We start from the raw sequence: 17,412 nt of genomic DNA on the forward strand, positions 1-17,412 counted from the left end.
GAACAGAAGATGGATCGCTCAACAATTTCCTTCCAGTTACATCCTGTCCACAAACATGTTAATGAAATTTGCAGATGACCTCAAAAGTAGATATTCAGCAAACATCAGGAAAGCCAAAGAAATTATATAAGCAATATGGCAAAGAGAATGACACTCAACTTGGAAAAAATTCAAGTAGAGGCATCTGGAGAAAAGTAATTGAAAAGAAATTTTTTCATGGGGTGGACAACATCCAGAAAATAGTAATGGCTATAAGAGGCTCGAGGTGATGCTAAATGGCAAATTAGATATATGTCTGTTGCATAATATATATTAGAAAAGTATGACACTGGCCTCTTGTCACAAATCAAGAAGATAATGGCTCTTTCTGTTTGGCTCTAGTGAGATAGCACCTGGGATGTTGTTTTTAGTTTTGGACACTTCATTAGTGGAAAATTATTGATTAGCAGTTGGGAATTTGGAGGCAAGAAGCAAGAACAATTAAAAGCATTTATTTGACACAGCTCAACTATTCAACACCAAAGGCACAGATGGAACGAGGAATTATGAAACTACGTGCTTTGATTGTGTTACTGAGAAATCAAACAAATACAATTTCAGCATAGAACCACTGATTTTGGGAGATGGAGGGGACTGTGTACATGAATTTTGATGACCTTTAAGTTCCTGGGCAGTGTTAAAATTTTGTTAGCTGGGCAGGTTGCCCTTGGGCTATACATTTCACAGATATCTAGCAAGGGTCCTCTTAAAACATAGATCTGATATTATTCTCCTGATTAAAATCCTCCAATGAATTCCCATGGTGTTTAGAATAAATTTAGTCTTTTAACAGGGCCCATGTTGTTAGGCCTTTGCCTAAATCTTGGCTTCCAGCACTATCCCTTGAGTTTACCAATCTTCAGCCACACCGGCCTTCTCCCTATTTCTAGAACTCTTCCAAACTCTTCCAGTCTCATAGTCTGAGCATTTGCTGTTTATTTCTCTAGCTCCTTGCATTATTGATTCCTTCTTATCTTTCTTCCTCACACAAATGTGTTATCTAGAGTTTCCATCCCCACTCCATCAGCTTGTTTATAGTATTATCACAATCTGTAATTAACTTTGTTATTTGTGTATTATCTTTCCCCCCTTTTAGAATGTAAAATCCAGGAGAACAAGGATGTTTTCTATCTCACTCACTTCCATTGTTGCCTTTCACGAAGTAATAGCTAACACAAATTGAGTTCTTACCATATTCTTGATTCTGTTCAGTGGTTTATTTTATTTTTAATTTAAATTTTTAACTTTATTTAATTCTTGTTCAAGTACAGTTTTCTGTCTTATATTCCCAGCCCTGCCCCCCACCAGTGCTCCCCACCTCCCTCCCATTTCTGCCCCCACCTTAGTTATTATCCATGTGTCCTTTATACTTATTCATGTGAGTCCATCCCCTTTTCTCCTATGATTCTCTCCCCTCTCCCCTCTGGACCCTGTCACCCAGTTCCGTATTTGAGTGTCATTGGTCATATTTTGCTTGCTTGTTTGTTTTGTTGTTTAGATTTCTGTTAACGGTGATATCATATGGTATTTGTCTTTCACCGCCTGGCTTATTTTGCTCAGCATAATGCTTTCCAGTTCCATCTATGATGTTGCAAAGGGTAGGAGTTCCTTCTTCCTTTCTGCAGCATAGGATTCCATTGTGTAAATGTACCATAGCTTTTTGATCCAGTCATTTACCGATCTGCATCTAGGTTGCTTCCAACTCTTGGCTATCGTAAATTGTGCTGCTATGAACATCGGGGTGCATAGGTTCTTTTGGATTGGTGTTTCAGGGTTCTTAGGATATACTCCTAGACAAGAAAAGGAAATAAAAGGCATCCAAATTGGAAAGAAGGAAACAAAACTGGCATTGTTTGCAGATGACATGATAGTGCACATGGAAAATCCTATAGCCTCTACCAAAAAACTGCTTGAACTAATAAATGAATTTGGCAAAACAGTGGGATGCAAAGTCAATATCCGGAAATCAAAGGCATTTTTGTATACCAACAATGAAACAGCAGAAGCAGAAATCAAGAAAAAAATCCCATTCAATATAGCAAAAACAAAAATAAAATATCTGGGAATAAACCTAACCAAGGAGGTTAAAGACCTGTATGCAGAAAACTACACAACACTGAAGAAAGAAATCAAGGAAGACACAAACAAATGGAAACATATACCGTGTTCATGGATTGGAAGAATTAACATCATCTGTTCAGTGTTTTACAAGTACTGATTCATTTAATCATCACAGCAACCTTATTAGATAGGACTCTGAATATATACACCTTACAAATGGGGAAAGTAAAATACAAATAGGCTAAGTTAACTTGCTCAACATTAAACAGCAAGTAGGTGGTGGTGCCAGGATTTAAATCTCACCAGTGTGACTTGCCCAGGATCTGAGAAGTTAAAAAAAGAGCTAAAGTTAGCATCCAGGGCTTTCTAGCTGCCTGGTGTTCATCTGCCTGAAGAATGGGCAGTGGATGAATTACTTGGATGGTAATGTGCTGTTATGAGAAAGTCTAGTTGGAGACTTGCCTCTGTATTTGAAAATGTGTGATCTTGAGTCATTCTTTCAGTAATAATGATGAAAATACACAATTTGAGCCCTGGCTAGTGTAGCTCAGTGGATTGAGCGCAGACCTGTGAACCAGACGATCATGGTTCGATTCCCAGTCAGGGCACATTCCTGGGTTGTAGGCCAGTTCCCGGCAGGGGTCATTTCCCAGCAGGGGATGCACGAGAAGCAACCATACATTGATGTTTCTCTTCCTCTCTCCTTCCCTTCCCCTCTAAAGATAAATAAATAAATATTAAAAAAAAAAGAAAATACACAATTTGGAAAGGGGAACAGGAACAAAAACAGGAGGTAACACATAGTGGAACAAGATTTGAGCTTTTCATAAAATAGTCTTGAGAAAGGCAAAGGAAGCTAAGGGGAAGTAAAGCAAGGACTTGTTTCTTGGAACACTAAGGAAGCAGAGTATTGGGTTGGTATAAGAGGAATCGGGGGCATATGCCTTGGCATCAACTTATTTATCATGGACAGAAACAGCATCTATATAACCCTATAATTTGCAGAGAAGATTGAGAAATGCCTGTTCGGCTAGGCCAACAGACTAAACAAAGTGTGTCTAATGCCTTTTTGTATTGGGCAGCCAAGTGACTCAGTCTCTGTGGACCTGTGGTAGGAGTCAGTGACAACCCAGTGATATAAAGTCAGAAAGATGTATTTGGATGGAGGAACAAACAGTGACAACATTTTCTTAGTTTGCAGATTATGTGGAAACCAAGCAAGACAAATTTCTGAGTATCTTGTCAAAACTAAAATGTTTTGAGCAAGCATGAGATGACATGTTGAAATTAACTATTTTATTAGTAGGAATGAAGACATATCCATAAGAGATTTCATGGATTCATTCATGATGGCCTTGGCTTCTTCAACTGTATTTCCCCTGACCCCAGTCTTATTTTGTTTCTCTGTGCTTTACAGCAGAGATTAATCTTGGTTAGAATTTCATTTTTTAAAATTGACTCTATTTTTTTAGAGCAGTTTTAGGTTCACAGCAAAACTGAGATAAAGGTATAGAGAGTTCTCATCTTACCCCTGAGTCACATGCATAGACTTCTCCATTATCTACGTCCCCACCAGATCATTACATTTGTTACCTGGATGAACCTATATTGACACAACATAATCACCCAAAGTCCATAGTTATATTTGGGTTCACTCTTGGTGCTGAATATTCTATAGGTTTTGGCTACTATTGTATTGTTGCCTGTTTCTGCTTTTAAATCTGTTAATAATTAATTGCATAATATATTTAGTTACTCTGATGTTGCTGATGTCATAATTTACATATTTTTATATTGGGTATCCATTAAAAGAATATTTAGCTATAGCTATTATTAACTATTTTGTCTTTTGGCCTTTATGCTGCTAGACCTCAAAGTGATTCATATATGATTATAACAGGATTATAGTTTGAATGCATATACCTTTACCAGTGAGTTTTAAATTTTCATATGTTTTCTGGTCACCAATTAGTGTCCTTTTGTTTCAACTTGAAGAACTCCCTTTAGCAATTCTTGTAAGAAAGGTCTAGTGGTGAATTCCTTCAGCTTTTGTTTGGGAAGAGATCAGTATTTATAAAACAAATCTGGTTACATCGATCACTTGCTTCCAGTGTGGTCTCTGTTGCTTTTAGAGGAAAGTATCGAACCCTTAACATGGCTCATCAAAGTCCTTAAGGAGCTGCCTTCTCTCGGTATTCTATCACTTTGTTTCTCAATGGTGATAAGTGGCAGAACTGGGATTTCAACCCAGATAGATAACCAACTTTCAGAGCCAATATTCTTAATTGCCTTCTCCCATTGTTCGGCAGTCAGCTATACTGAATTTCTTTCATTATCTCCCATGAACTATGCTTTGCCTTGTCTTTAGGTTTTGCTACATGCTATTGTGTCTGCCTGGAATTTTCTGTGACCACTCTCTTGGCTTGGAAAACCCCTCCCTACAGAGCTCAGCTGGGAAGTTTCTCTGAGTTTTAGAAATTTCCCAAGCCTAGCTCAGAGGCCCCTAGACTACACTCCCATAAATTCGTTTCCTTCCCCTGACATGTAACTTATTCATTATAACTGCCAGTTTATCTCCTTGAAAAAAATCTGGACTCTGATTTTATAGGCTGTGATTATCTTTCCCATCATTAATCCCCAGTGCCTACTAGTTAACTAGGCACCGGGAAAATATTTGCTGCATTGACGAATGGAAGGTTCAAAATTCCTTAATTAGGGTATTCTTCTATTCTGTAAGTTTGTAGAAACTTTATAGTGGGGGTTGGGAGGGGAATAATTGTAATTTTGATACAACTATTTTTAATAGTTTCAATATTTAATAGTTGCATAATTTTATTGTTTGGATCTGTTGTGGGGGAGACAAAAGCACAAGCTAGAGAGAACTCAAAGGCAGCGGATACGCTCAGGAGAGACAGAGGGAAAGAGCGGTCTGGGACAGGTGGAAGCTGGTGCCCCTTTGCTCTCTGGGATTTCCCCGACCCACACATCTTCGCTGGTGCATCGACGTTCTTTCGGCTGGTTTTGGCCACACCTCCGCTCCGGGGAAGGGCGTCTGCAGGCCTCGGTAAGGCCTCTCGGCCAGAAGCCTTCGCACGGCTGGTAACATCGCGATGCTTCCCAGCCACCCAAGTATCGCGGGGCCTCCGCGCAGCGCAGAACGTTCCCGCGGGAGAACTTCCAGGAGGTCCTCGAAAATTCAGGAACTTTGCTTTGGCTGTCGAAGGTTCGGGGACCTTTCGGCACGTGTTCCGACACCGCTGCACTTGTTTTCACGTGGGTCCCAGCGACGCAACCCGCGGAAGAACAAGGTTGTTCTCCCGACTAGTTCTGAGAGGACGAATCTCCGCGGGCCGAGAGGAGCGGGCCCGAGCCGGCTGGGTGGGCACTCCTGGGAGGGGTGACCCCGTCCGGACGGCGAGGGCGGGCCTCAGAGGGGGAAAAACCGGCGTCCGGAAGCACAGGAGGGCTCGACTTGTGGAGGAAAGGAGGCCTCAGGAGGGGTTTGCTTTTCTCCGGCCCGCAGTGGGGGAGAGCCCCGGGGTCGGTGGACAGAGGGGGCCCGACAGCCTGAGGCAATCGCGGGCCAGCGACCGAGAACAGCAGCCGCGGCTCGGACGGCAGGTGAGCGCCGCCCCCTTTTGACGACTTCTGGGGGGACTAATGGAGTGGGGGGGTGGGCGAGTCCCTGCCAGCTAAGGGGGTGAGAACCCGAGGTTTGCAGTATGGCCCGGCAGGGGTCGGATTTATACTGTCCTGGAAGAGCTCGGGAAATGCCGCTCGTATTTGGTCTTTTTAGTGGCTGCTAGTGGGCGACCCGTGAGGAACTGAGGAAGAGGTTAGTGCGTAGGGCTGCGCTGAAGAACCTCGTAATAAAATATTCATGTAAAGCCCCTTAGAAATAGCTGGCTGTGGACCTCCGAGCTTATTGCTTAGCCTTAGTCCAGAGGTCTAGATACATTTATTTCTTGCTTGCCTTCATTCCATTCCTCCTACCAACTTCCTTGCTTTCTTCACTCCTCACTTTTTCCCTCGTCCACTTAGTGGTCTCCATCAACGTCCCCTTTCCTGCCCTTGAACCAGGAGTTCTTAACCCTAGAATTCCTGTGGCCCGAGAGCTAGGATGGAAAGAATATCACATTTTTTATTTTGTTTAACATCTAAGTCAAGTTTTTGCATCTTCGTCAATTATGAAAGTAATCGTAAACCAGAGAAATATTAGCAGTAAACCATAGTCGTGTCACTATGTCATCAGTGGAATTCACCCTTGTGAACGTAGAAATCATGATGTCGACATTTACATTGTGGCATTTAGAAATATTTTTGCTCAGGACTATGAAATTATGTGTTAACTCACCACCTGATCTTTTATTCAATGCACTAACATTGAAACAGTTACTACTATATCACTAATTTAAAAATATTTGGATAATTATGGTTCAGTAGAATTGTTTCCTTTACTTGTTTCTTTTTTTTTTAAATTTTATTTATTTGGACTTTGGCCAAGATGGAGGCATAGGTGGAGACACTGTGCCTTCTCCCACAACCAAGTTTGAACACAACAAAGGTTTGGAGAACTAGGACACACCCAAAGACCAGAAAACGGAATTACATGGAAGTCTGACAACTACGAACCTTTCAGTGGGGACGGTAGGAGAGGCGGAGCCAGCAGCGGAGCTGGGTCAGGCAGAACAGGTCCCCCGACCTGGGTGCGCAGGCAGCCTGGAACCGGTCGGGGTGTGGGGCAGACTGACCTCGGTCCCACATTCGCGCACAGTGAGACGGACCACGCAGGCCCCAGGGGGCGAACCCAGTGGTGGAGGGCTGACGGCGGTGGCACATTCTCGTGCAGTGGAATGAAACGTGTGGGCCTGGTGACGGTGGTGGCTGCGGCCCGGGGCCGCGGCGGTGGGCCGGCAGATGGGAAGCCATTGTCCCTCTTTGACCCCACCCCCACATACAACGCCACAACCCAGTGACTGAGTTGCTCTGCTCTGGTGAAAACCTTAGGGCTCCGATCCTGCTACGGAACAGGCACGAACAGCCAGAAAGATGGCGCAAGAAGAACTCAAAGTCCCAGAGCCGATAACTCTCAGCGACCAAGAAATTGCCAGCCTCTCAGAAGCACAATTCAAAACACTGTTTATCAGGATGCTCACAGAACTGGTAGATTATAGTCACAAATTAGAGGAACAAAGTCACAAATTAGAGGAACATATGAAGGCTAAACTAATTGAAATGAAGGGAGATGCACAGGAAACCAATAGTGATGGAAAGGAAACTGGGACTCAAATCAATGGAATGGACCAGAAGGAAGAACAAAACATCCAACCAGAAAGGAATGAAGAAACGAGAATTCAAAAAAATGAAGAGAGGCTTAGGAACCTCCAGGACATCTTTAAACGTTCCAATGTCCGGATTATAGGGGTACCAGAAGGGGGAAAGAAACAGCCACGAGTGGAAAACGTATTTGAACAAATAATAAAGGAGAACTTCCCCAGTCTGGCAAAGGAAATAGACTTCCAGGAAATCCAGGAAGCTCAGAGAGTCCCAAAGAAGTTGGACCCAAGAAGGAACACACCAAGGCACATCATAATTACATTAGCCAAGACTAAAATGAAGGAGAGAATCCTAGAAGCAGCAAGGGATAAGGGGACAGTCACCTACAAAGGAGTACCCATCAGACTGTCAGCGGATTTCTCAAAAGAGACCTTACAGGCAAGAAGGGGCTGGAAAGAAGTATTCCAAGTCATGAAATCCAAAGACCTACAGCCAAGATTGCTTTATCCAGCAAAACTTTCATTTAGAATGGAAGGACAGATAAAGTGCTTCTCAGATAAGGTCAAGTTCAAGGAGTTCATCAGCACCAAGCCCTTATTATATGAAATGTTAAAGGGAGTTATCTAAGAAAAAGAAGATGAAAAATATGAACAGTGGAAGGACAGCAAACACACAGTTATTAACAACCACACCTAAAACAAAAGCAAACCAAGAGGACAGCTAGATCAGGAGTGGAACCATAGAAATGAAGAACACACAGAGGGTTAGAAACAGGGGGGTGGGAGGGGGAGAAGGGGGGAGAAGGCACAGAAAATAGCATAGATGGTAGGTAGAAAATAGGGGGGAGGGCGAGAATAGTGGGGGAAATACAGAATCTAAAGAACTTGAGACACGTGGTTATAAACTAAGGGGGGGAGAATGGTGGGGGAGGGAGGGTGCAGGTGGAGGGGAATGAAGGGGGGGAATAGAACAACTGTAATAGTATAATCAATAAAATATATTTAAAAAATTTTTTATTTATTTATCTCTAGAGAGGAGGGGAAGGAGAGAAACATCAATGCATGGTTGCCTCTCATGCGTCCCCTGCTGGGAACTGGCGTGCAACCTAGGCATGTGCCCTGACTGGGAATCGAACCGAGATCGTGTGGTTCGAAGGCCCGCGCTCAATCCACTGAGCTACACCAGCCAGGGCCCTTTACCTGTTTCTTATCCATTCCTAATTTTACTGTGTTACATGAGGGGAAAATTGGTCCTGATGTTTAGAAAGTGAATGACCCAAATCAGTGGGCTCCAAATAATATTTCAATGTAGGTGGTTTCCAGTTCTTCTTCCAACAGAATTGAAGGAGGGCCTAATGTAGTTGTTAATTGATAATTAAAAGTAATTTTTAATAATGAATCACTGTGGGATTTTTGGCATATAACACTGGAGGAGGAAAAAACATGATTTTGCCAAAACAAAATGTTTGCTATTCCTATCTACATATTTATGTAAGACAAACTTTCTCAGTTTATATTTAAAAATAAAAAAGGAAAAGAATTGATCATGTACATTGCCTAATAACTTTCAATAAATACATAGATTCTTAAAATAAAAGTTGCATTCATCTTACTATGATTCCAAGAAAAATTTTCTTATTACCTATATACATTTTATTATTTTTATGCTGTTTTGCTCAATTCAGTACTAATACTAATTGTAATGACAAATTAATTTGGAAGAATTTTTTAAAAATCCTCACCAAGGATATGTTTGAATTTTTTTAAGGATATAGTTGAATTTTTCTAAAGAGAGAGAGGCAGATAGACATCAAGAAAAATCAATTGGTTGCTTCCTGTGTGCCCCAACTGGGGGTGGAACCCACAACCTTTTTGGTGTATGGGAGGAGGCTCCAACCAACGGAGCCACCCAGCCAGGGTCCTTGATTCATCTTGAGTTAATTTTTGTAGATGGTGTTAGAGATTAGGGTTCAACTTCATTCTTGTGCATGTGGATATTCAGTTTTCTAAAGACCATTTGTTGAAAAGACTGTCTTCTCACCATTAAAAGGTCTTGAAACCTGTGTCAAAAATCATTTGATCATATATTTGAGGCTTTTTTTCTGGGCTTTGTATTCGTTTCCACTGGTCTATATGTTTGTCTTTATGCCAATGCAACACTGTTTTGATTCTGTAGTTCTGTAGTGGGATTTGAAATCATGAAATGGGAATCTTCTAAGTTTGTTTTTCTTTATCAAGGTTGTTTTGGCTATTCAGGTCCCTTGAAATTCCATATGAATTTAGAATGGGATTTTCTAAATCCATTTACTTTTTTTTTAAATTAAAAAAAGATTTTATTTATTTTAGAGATGGGGAAGGGAGGGAGAAAGGGAGAAACATCAATGTGTGTTTGCCTCTCATGTACCCCCTAGTGGGAACCTGGTCTGCAACCCAGGCATGTGCCCTGATTGGGAATCGAACCTGCAACCCTTTGGTTTGCAGGATGGTGCTCAATCCACTCAGCCACACCAGCCAGGGCAGGATGAGATTTTCTATTTCTACAAAAATGTTATTGGGATTAGATAGGGATTACTTTGAATCTGTATATTGCTTTGGATAATATTGACATTTTAATAACTTTCAATCCATGAATATGAGTTGTGTTTTCTATTTATTTACATCTTTAATTTCTTTCAGCATTGTTTTGTAGTTTTCATTTAACATGTCTTTATAACCTCCTTGGTTAAGTTAACTCCTAAGTATTTTATTCTTCCTGATGCTAGTGTAAATGGAATTGTTTTTGTAATTTCCTTTCCAGGTTGTTCATTGTTTGGGTAATGAGGGGCGGATGATTTTTGTGTGTTGACTTTGTAGTCTGCTGGTTTTCTGATTCATTTATTAGTTCTGACAGTTTATTTTGTGGAGTCTTTAGGATTTTCTACATGTAAAAGCATAGCATCTGAAAGCAGAGAAAATTTTACTTCTTCCTTTCTAAGTTGGATGGCTTTTATTTCCTTTTGTTGCCTAATTGCTTTGGTTTGAATTTTCAGTACTGTTTTGAATAGAAGTGGGGAAAGCAGGCATCCTTGCCTTGTTCCTGGTCTTGGATGAAAAACTTTTCCTTTTCAGTCTTTCACTATTGACTATTATGTATTATATTTGTTGTACATTTTTCATATATGGCTTTTGTAACGTGAATGAAGTTTTCTTCTATTCCTATTTTGTTGAGTATTTTTTTGAAAAGTGTGTTGAATCATGAGAGTGTGTTGAATATTGTCAGATGTCTTTTCTGTATTTGTTGAAATGATCATGTGGTTTTCTCCCTTCATTTTGTTGATGTAACATCTTATATTGATTGATTTTTGTATGTTGAACCATCTTTGATTCCAGGAATGAATCCCACTTGGTAATGGTGTATATATAGTCCTTTTAATATGCTGCTGAATTCTGTTTAGTAGTATTTTGTTGAAGATGTGTTATACAGTGATGTTCATAAGGGATATTGGTCTATAGTTTTCCTGCGGTGCATTCTTCTGACTTTGTTCTCATAGAATGAGTTAGGAAGTATTCCTTCTCTTTAATTTTTTTGGAAAAATTAGTTTGAGAATGATTGGTATTAGTTCTTCTTTAAATGTTTTGTAGAATTCACCAGTGAAGCCATCAGGTTCAGGCCATATATTTTTGGGGAAATTTTTGATTATTGATTTAATTCCCTTATTAGTTATAGGTCTATACAGATGGCCTATTTCTCTGTATGACTGGTAGGTTTTGTGTTTGTAGGAATTTGTCCATTTTATCTAGGTTATCTAGTTTTTTGGCATACAATTGTTCATAATACTCTCTTATAATCTTTTTTATTTCTATAGAGTTGGTAGTAATGTCCCCACTTTCATTTCTGATTTTAGTAATTAGAGTTTTTTCCCCTAGTCCATCTAGCTAAAGATTAGTCAATTTTGGTGATCTTTTCAAAGAATCAATTTTGTTTAATTGATTTTTCTCTATTGTTTTTCTCTTCTCTATTTCATTTATCTTTCCTTTAATTATTATAATTTTCTTCCTTTGATCAACTGTGGGTTAGTTTGTTCTTTTTCTAGTTCCTTAAGTTGTGAAGTTAGGGTGTTGATTTGAGATCTTTCTTACTTTTTAAAATGTAAGCATTTATAGCTATAAATTTCCCTCTTAGCACAGATTTTTCTGTTGTATGCTGTTTTCATTTTTATTTGTATCTTAAGTATTATCCATCTTCTGTTGTGATTTTTTATCTATTGATTGTTTAAAAGTGTGATGTTTAATTTCCAAAATTTTCAAAATTTTCCAGTTTCCTTTATGTTTTGATGTCTAACTTGACCCTGTTGTGGTCAGAGAAGAAACTTTGAATAACATTTATATTTTTAAATCTATTGCGACTTAATTTGAGGCACAACATATGATCTGTCCTGGAAAATGTCCCATGTGCACTCGAGAATAATGTATATGATGACAGTTGTATATGTCTTTTAGATTTAGTTGGATTATTGTGTTATTTCAGGCCTCTGTTTCTTTATCTTCTATTTGGTTATCTATACATTATTGTTAATAGGATATTAAAGTGTTGAACTGTAGTTGATCCTCGAACAAGATAGGGGATAGGGGTTCTGACTCTCTGAAGTTGAAAACCTGACTCCCACAAAACTGAATTCTTGGTATCCATGGGGGTTGGTTCCAGGATGCCCCACAGATAGCAAAACCATGGACTCGCAAATCTCCTACACAAAATAGCATAGATCAGTGCATACAGTTGGCCCTCTACATCTGCAGATTTCCAGCTGCTGATCAAAAACAGTATAGGAATTTATTGAAAAAAAGATCGAAGTATAAGGGGACCATGTAGTTGAAACCTGTGGTATTCAAGGGTCAACTATATTATTATAGAACTATTTTTCCCTTTGGTACTGCCATTTTTTGCTTGATATATTTTGATGGTCTGTCATTAAAATTGTTATCTCTTGTATCACACCTTTCATTAATATACAATGTCCTTCTTTGTCTCTTGTAATCAGTTTTTTAAATTTAAAGTCTATTTTGTTTATTAGTATAGCCAGCCACTCCTACTCTTCTTTTGGTTACCATTTGCATGGAATATAGTTTTTCATCCTTTTACTTTCAATTGTTTGTGTCTATATTTAAAGTGAATCTGTAATAGACAATATGTATTAATAGATGGATCACATTTTTAAAAATCCATTCTGCCAATCTCTGCCTTTCAATTAAAGAGCTTAATTTCTTTATATTTAAAGTTATTATTGATAAGGAAGGGCCTACTTCTGCCATTTAGCTGTTTTCTGAGTGTCTCATATGCTTTTTATTCTTTACCTTCTTTCTTTTTTTTTTAAAGATTTTATTTATTTATCTTTAGAGGGAAAGGGTAGGAGAGAGGGAGAGAAACATCAATGTATGATTGCCTCTCATGAGTCCCCTGCTGGGAACTGGCCTGCAACCCAGGCATGTGCCCTGACTGGGAATCGATCCCATGACCCTTTGGTTCACAAGCTGACACTCAATCCACTGAGGCACTTCAGCCAGGGCCATTATTTCTCAGTTTCTTGGTAGGCCTCAAATTGTGGAGGAAGTGAAAGAATCATGGTTTTAGAGTACTTTTTTAAAAAAGATTTTACTTATTTATTTTTAGAGAGAGGAGAAGGGAGGGAGAAAAAGGAGAGAAACATCAATGTGTAGTTGCCTCTCATGTGCCCCCTACTGGGGTCCTGGCCTACAGTCCAGGCATGTGTCCTGACTGGGGATCGATCCCATGACCCTTTGGTTCACAAGCTGACACTCAATCCACTGAGGCACTTCAGCCAGGGCTTAAAGTACTTTTTGATTGTATGTACGTTATATGACTCAGTACCAAGATGAGAATGATAAGTTATCAAATATTAAATTGTTCAAGGGAAGTAGAACATTCTTAAAAAGAAGTTATTTAAGGTTTTATTTTTAAACAACTATTTATTAGGTACTTAATATTTATAAAATACAGTGCTTAGCTCTATAGAGAAAATAAATAATAATGGTAGCTACCATTTGTTCAGCAAAGGCAAATACACTGTTAAATTATTTAAAATGTAAGTTTATTTAATTCTTACAACAACCCCAAGGTTAAGTAGTGTTATTTTTTCTCTTGTTCCCCAACTCCATCAACCAGTCTTCTTGGCTTTACTTCCAAAATATTTCTCATTTCTGTCCACTTTTTGGTCTTTACTGCTACTACTGTAATCTAAGTCCAATAATTTCTTATGGGACCTGCTGGTCTCCCTACTTACACCATCTGTCTCCATACAGCAGCCATCATGAACTAACAAAAAATGTCTGTAAGACTATGTCAGTTTTATTCTTCAAACCCTTCAAGGACTTTGTGGTACATGAAGAAAAAAGTCCAAACTCTTTACCATGATTTACAGGGTCTCACACAATCTCTTCCTTGATTATCAATCTTAAATTAGACGAGATAAGCTCTTTGAATAGGGAATCCAACAGAGTCACAAGATTTACTACAATCTTTAATGAAAAGTGAAGAAAGAGGAAATTCCAAGGTTTTCTTCCTATTTAACAAAGAACTTCTCAAGTATTATACTTTACAATTCAGATATTCTTACAAGAACAATAAATTATTAAAAGAAATGATCAGAAATAGAGACTTTTAGACCTTATAGATTACTTTCACAGAACAAAGCAACAACAAACTGATTTCTTGCGTTTTTATGAATGCCCCTTTTATAACAGAAAATAGAACAATATTTTGTGTTTTCTCAAGTGTCCTCAAAGTAGATAGCAGAGTAAGTAGGATGTTTTATGTAAGTTCTTAACATCTTATTAAATATAGTAATTATACAAATGTTTATATTACGTAAATATTTGTTGTAATTATACAAATAACAACACTAAGTAACATATATTACTTATACTGTGTGCCAGGCAGTATTTTCATTTATTTATGTTTGTTGAATTTTAATCCTTCCTAACTCATGAGGTAGGTACTATTAGTCTCATCATTTTCAAGATGTTGAATTGAGGTGCAGAAAGGCTAAATAATCTGCCTCAGTTACCTCTAGTAAGTGGTAGGGTTAGGATTTGAACTAAGGCATTTTGGCTCCAGAGTCCACACTTTTAAGAGTATATTGTATTGGAACTCAAACGGTATACTGTATAGCTTTTTGTTATAGAGTACAGCAGTGATCTTCATCCTTTTTCATCTCAATGGCACACCTAAGCCAATTACTAAAATTCTGTGACACACCAAAAATATATTTGTTGCCAATCTGACAAAAAATTGTTCGTTTAGATTTGTTCACATTGAATGACTATCGTGTTGGGTGTGTTCATTTATAGTCAGGTATTGCATGTTTTAAAAATTCTTGCAGCACACTGGTTGAAAATCACTGGAATATAGCTTTCCCCTATTGTAGCTATATGGTAAGAGAGAATATTTTAATACCATCTTTTTGAGATTTTCTTCCCAAGTAATTTTGAGGGACCATCGCTTCAAAGTTAAGCATAGGAGTTCCATTGGAACAGAGAGAAAAGAGTAGACTGAGAATATTAACAGTGACCTTCTTTTGGTTCTTCCCAGCACTCTAAGCTTGTAACTGTCCTTTCTCTGATTTCTGCCTGAGTTGTAGTTCTCCTTATTTTTTGAATTGCTGACTTGTTTACATTTAGGTCTTCGTTCAAATGTCACCTCTTTAAGAGATACCTTCTGTCACCATCCCATCTAATGTTTCCGTCTTTCCCTTAGTTTATATCATTTTGCCCTGATTTGTTTTCTTTATAGCCCTGGATTATATGTTTACTTTTTTATTGCCTCTCTCTCCATTATAGTATAAACTCCATGAGTGTAAGGACCCTGCGTTTTTCACTGTTCTACTCTTGTGGATGCCCTTGGCATCTGGAACTGTACCTCACATGTGTAGGCATTTAATTAGTACTTGTTGAGTGAATGAAAAAAATCTTATTTGATAGATAAACAGGCTCAGGGAATTTAAGTGTTTTCTTCAAAGGCATAGAGCTATTAAGTATAGGACTTTGGATTGGAATCCCGAGCTGGAATTTTAACAACTGCCTAGATTGCAATATGAGATGGGCATGCCCATAGTTAACAGTAACACAGGGTGGCAGAAAGTGGTTGTGCTACAGGTTAGGTAATGATGATAGGGAATTGTTCCCAAAATTGGCCAGAAGTTCTTTGCTTTTATGCTTCAAATTGTGACTACTTCACTGTTTCCCAGAGTCTGGGGAAAGGAAGAAGAGATTTTTGTCATTGTTTAACTGCTCTGATGAAAGGTATGAAAGAAGAGGTTGAAGTAATTGTTAGACAGTTGAAATTTGGGGAATGCTTATGAAATTCAAATGTTCATTTTGTTTCTTTTCTCTATAACTGGGACATTTGAGTCTTTAATATACTTCTGATGTTAAATAAATACAGGTGTTTTAAAAGATGTAGTGGCATTCAAAGCGCTTTGCAATGTGGCTAAACTTGCCTTTGACTTTTTTTCCTACTACTACCTATACCGAATCCTTAGGTATAGGATTCCTTATACCTAAGGAATCCTTCCTTAGCTGATCTGGTTCACTTAGTGCCCATCTGATAGATCTTTCACTTTCCCCTCCCTGAGGTTTTGCCTCATGAGGCTTATAACCTCTCGTGATAAATCTGGGATAGTCACAAACTTAGTATTTTGGAGCTGGACTTTAAAAGAACTTCTGATCCAGAAAGCTTAAGAGACTTGTTCAAGGTAACATAACAATTAATGGCAAAGCTAGTCGAGAACCCAGCTCTCGTAAACTTGTAGTCACAGGCTCTATGCACAGCCTCACTCTGCCTCACTTTTGGATTGCTAAGAGTAGTATCTAAAGGATATGTTGAGAGGGTCTCTGGGTCTCCTCTGACATCAACATCAAAATATGTGCCAGTGTGAATTTTCATATATAGAGTATGGGATTTTTCAAGAAAGTCACGTCTGTTTTATTTACTCAGTGTGGTCCCTGACAGCAATATGCAAATACAGAATTTATTTAGTCTGCCTTCCCTGATGACTTGCCAGTCTCCGAGGGGGGAGGAAAACATTTTGTTTCCCATGGGTTTTGTTTATCATAGCTTGATTTCTCATAATGAAAACAGCCCTGGGTAGCTTCATATGGGACAAAGCTGGAGATTATTAAATGTCTGACTTACGTACATTGGGTATTCATAATTTACTTATGAAGATCCTCTATGCATTGAATTTCAAACTTGCCAAAATGTACCACTCAGAAATTGTTTTTTTAGTTATTCTGATGAACTACAGTATTTGACAAAGGAAAGCTAGTCTTATAGTGTAAAAAATTGGAACCTAAATTTTATTTACAGTTTAAGAATCTCTCTCTTCACTAAGTGTATTCCCTTTGGTAGAGAATAAAAGCCTTGATTCTTATTGAGAATTATAAATTCTTCCACCTCTGTGGTAACATGTTCTTTACCAGATAGATGTTCTTGGCCCCCAAATCCAGCATCATCCTGCCTTTCTATGTGTTAATTTGCTTGTAGCATTTCTCAAGATAGCTTATTTATGTGCTATCACTTTTCCATGGTATCAGTAAAGAACAAGGCACTCTTTTCATGAAAAGAAACCATTTCTTCATTCTTCCTAATTGTTTCTGTCACTATCAAAAAGAACAATTGTAACTCTTGTTCTGAAATGAGATTTCTTTCTTTTCTGATGATAAATGAAGATCCCTGGAATATATATAAGCTCAATGAGTAGGAGAGAAATAATGGTTTTTCTAAGTTGTGACTTTGATGACTTAATCAGTTATGTTTGGTATTTTGAAGTCTTGAATGTGAACGGGCGTTTTAAAAAATTTTTTACCCGAGGATATGTTTTTTTCTAATTTCGGAGAGGAAGGGAGAGAGAGAGAAACATCAATTGGTTGACTCCTATATGGGCTCTGACCCGGAATTGAACCTGCAACCTTTTGGTATACGGGACGTACTGCAACTACCTGAGCTACCTGGACATGTCATGCCTGTCATATTTTGAATAGT

This window comes from Sturnira hondurensis, unplaced genomic scaffold, assembly GCF_014824575.4.
Source record: "Sturnira hondurensis isolate 20B ecotype Veracruz unplaced genomic scaffold, ASM1482457v3 Scaffold0006849, whole genome shotgun sequence".
NCBI classification, from domain to species: Eukaryota; Metazoa; Chordata; class Mammalia; order Chiroptera; family Phyllostomidae; genus Sturnira; species Sturnira hondurensis.